This window comes from Chiroxiphia lanceolata, chromosome Z, assembly GCF_009829145.1.
Source record: "Chiroxiphia lanceolata isolate bChiLan1 chromosome Z, bChiLan1.pri, whole genome shotgun sequence".
In the NCBI taxonomy this organism is placed as follows: Eukaryota; Metazoa; Chordata; class Aves; order Passeriformes; family Pipridae; genus Chiroxiphia; species Chiroxiphia lanceolata.
The window spans coordinates 67,037,796-67,041,421 of NC_045671.1; the positions used below are offsets into that span (position 1 = coordinate 67,037,796).

General features: G+C 36.7%; 1 long non-coding RNA gene across 1 annotated transcript; it reads right to left on the reverse strand.

Moving 5' to 3' along the window:
* Positions 1–205: 205 nt before the first annotated feature.
* Positions 206–2,781, reverse strand: LOC116781226. Its single transcript, XR_004354821.1, has 3 exons — positions 2,751–2,781; positions 2,295–2,409; positions 206–404 (listed from the first exon to the last, which is right to left on the reverse strand). It is a non-coding gene; the product is annotated as an uncharacterized LOC116781226 (long non-coding RNA).
* Between the last annotated feature and the right edge of the window lie 845 nt (positions 2,782–3,626).

Here is a 3,626-nt window from a genome sequence, read left to right on the forward strand (position 1 = left end):
TTGGATATTAGAAAAAGATTCTTCATCCAGATGGTGGCTGGGCACTGAAACAGGCTCTCCTGGGCAGTGGTCCCAGCACCAAACCTGACAGAGTTCAAGAAGTGTTTGGACAATGCTCTCAGGCACGTGGTGTGACTCTTGGGGATGGTCCTGTGCAGGGTGAAGAGTTGGACTCGATTATCCTTGTGGGTGCCTTCCAGCTCAGCATATTCTGTGATTCTGTGATTTAGATAATATATATCAGACATCAAACAATCTCTTTTCACCTTTGATTCAGCAGCCAGTCTGAGGCTGTTGAGATTCTTCTCCAGGTGTCTGAGGCTCCTGGTGATGGTGTGCGACAAAATCCCATTGGTTTACAGCCACAATCCGTGCTTCTCCAGAGGCTTACAGGTAACCTTTGTCTAGAAAAACCAAATGTCAATCAGTACCTGATCTGAGTCAGCTTTAGTCAAGCACCTCCGCCAGAAGAACAGTTTCTATCAAATATACTATGCAAGGTAAACAATGAGTTCAAAATATGTAACCATACTTGTGAGTTGTGAGCTTTCCTTATCCCGACCTCTAAGGCTATGCATGAGGAGAGGCTTGCATCTTCCTAACCAGTGACTTGTGAAAATTCATAAGGTCACAGGAGTAGTGAGTTTGTTTTTCCGTAAATCAGTGCTCCAGCCTATCATGGCTCTATTTGATGATAAGTTCTGCTTATGTTGTTTGGCTGCATTTTTCTTGAGATAATTTTGTATCAAGGAACAGAGGAAGTTATCCTATAGTAGAATAAAGCACCCGCTGGATTTTGTTGGACTTTTAAATATTTGTAAAAATAACTCTTTTTAAGACAGTTTTCTCAATAATAAATTCCCTTTTATATTAATAAGAATTAAGTAGTGTAAGAACTACATTTGGTATTAAATCCTTTGGCCCAGTATGTGGTCTCTAAATTGCTAGTGCTTAATAAATATAAGAAACAAAGGAACAAATAGAAATACACCTTTTCAGCTACCAAAAAGCTTGCATGAGACAGTGATTATTGATAACATGCTGTTTTGTGAACTACATAGGTTTTCCAAAGTAAAGCCAGAACACAAACACAATTATCAGAAGATTAAATCTCCTTCTGTATAAATTAAGAAGGGCTGCACATACTATGGTATTGCCTACAGTGATACATTTGGAGGACACTGGCTCATATCATTCTATATAGGTAAAAACCAAACTAACACAGACATTGGGCTAAGCTGTTACGATTTATTAGGTAAATATCCAAACCTTACATCATCTTCTTTCCCTTAATCATCCAGTCATGGCCCAATACCAAAAGACAAAAATTTAATGATTTATAATGCAATTAATAATTGCAGTATTCTGTGCTTTTAGTTTGCTTGTTGGTTTGTCTAAACATCTTCTCACCCCAGAAAAAGTAAAATGTATTCCCAGAAAAATTACTTCTAACAGAGAAAAAGCTAATTCAAATCTGTGAAGATGAAGATAAACACTTTTCAGCAATAATTAGAATACTGGACTGTATCCTCACAGTGTTCCTCAGAATTGAGTTGGTTCTTAATTTCCTTCACAACATTATTCCAATTAAAAGCATGTCTTTACCCAGAGAGCCACTGAGTGACTTGTTACACAAAATTTTTGTAATTCCAATTTATTTCTTACTATTAGAAGAATCACTCTATGTTATTTTAATCTCATGACACCATGTAAACTAAGTTGCCTTTTATCTAGTTCATAGTTTACTTCCTACGAGCATGTATGGACTGAATACTTAAGTTTCTTCTGTAGTTGCAGCAAATAATCACTCATATTTTCTACTGTATTTCTCCCTGCCTCTGTGATAAAGGTAGTTCTTCCCTCCTGACAGCTATCTACATTATGAATAACTGATATTAAAATAAGCCCAAAAGAAAAAAAATATTATTTATTGAAACCTGACTTAAGACAAAACAAGAAAAGCTAGAATCACATTGAGAAGCACTTCTCAGTATTAAATCTGGTTATTAGCTACCTCAGTAGATATCTGGCTATCTTAGAAGGCTGATGTACCTTGGATAACACTAAGTTGCTTGTCAGAGGTCTTCTGAGGAGAAGCACCCACAGCTTCCTCAGAGTTTAGTGGGAGAGATGAATAACATCTGTGATAACCAGGTCATCATTATGTTGACAGGATTTTAGAGATTTGACATAATTTTAAAAACCTACATTTGCAAGTGTTAATATTTTTCCTTTGAAGGTTCATGGCATACTGTAAGAGCTGCACATTGCCTAAATGAGGCGAGAACATATACCACTATTTACTGAGCAGTTCAAGGCACAGGCTGCTTGTTGGTACTAGTCGTCTCCAGCATTTTTATCTCTGTTGAGCTGAAGGAACAGGAAGCATACAGTACCACAGTGGAACATCTATCAGGAAGCAAAACCAAAAAGCTTTTAGTAAAATACAAGCAAATTGAGTTAGAATGATTCACACAGAGACCAGAGAGTAAGGGAGACCTCCTCAGTAAGTGACGAGGTTCAGAGTGGGGCCACCTTGCTCTAAACTCCTTATGGATTCTAGGGATGGCTAGGTCCAATCATAATGCTAGACTTGGCCGGTCATTCATGCCTAATGGAATTATCTATACAATGTTTATAATAACATTGAATAGTTTTGTGGATTAGTAACATTTAATTACTATTAGCATTATTTCAAATTCTTATAATAATAACATTAACATATTATCAGCACCGTTTCAATCACTTACCAAGGATCTGTTGCAAGTAGGGATCTCTCCACCTTAGGTAATGAAGGATCTTCTACTCTCAGGTAGGGAATTTCAAACCTCTTGAGGCATCCCTGCTGAAAGGGAGAGGCACCTGGCATGCAGCCCAGCTACAGTCCAGGGAGAGCTCAAATTCAGCCCATCCTGGTGGTAATATTTATAGAGTGAAGTAGCTGGCTGCTACTCAATAGTACAGACAAGATAGATGTCTTCATTTTAGCTGCACTACCTTATCCTGCACTTTAATTACCTTGTATTTTTGGGTTTTGAAACCACCTCTGAACATATATTTCTGAAGCACTTCCCACTCCTCTGTATGTGAGCCAGGAGCTTAACAGCATGCAGATTCATCACAGGCATGAGGCCTGTTGCTCCTTAGTCAGTCTGAAAAAAGGTATGGTTAGGGGTCAAATGTGTGTGTCACAATCACAAGATCAGTCCTTGTCTTACATGATATTTACTGTTTGATTTTGTTTAATGAACTTTAATGTACTTGATATTTTTCTCTCATATTGACTTAGAGATAAAGTATTATAAAAGTTGATGTTTGCATTCAGAATATAGCTTGGAATAAGATGACTTTCTATGATTTTGTAGAATTTTTCCGTGAGAATAATATGGGGTTTATAAAAATTTAAGAAAATATTCAGAATTTTAAATCTGCAATGTAAATATATCACATATATATAGCAAGATCATGTTTTTACTCAATTTTAATTCCTCTATGAATTTACACTCAAATAATACAAAAGACAGTGTGGTTTTCATTTTAGAAGCTAATTATTTCAGTTCAAGTTATCAGCCAAATCCACATGCATACTGCATTTTTCCAAGCAGCTGAAAACCTACCCAATATAC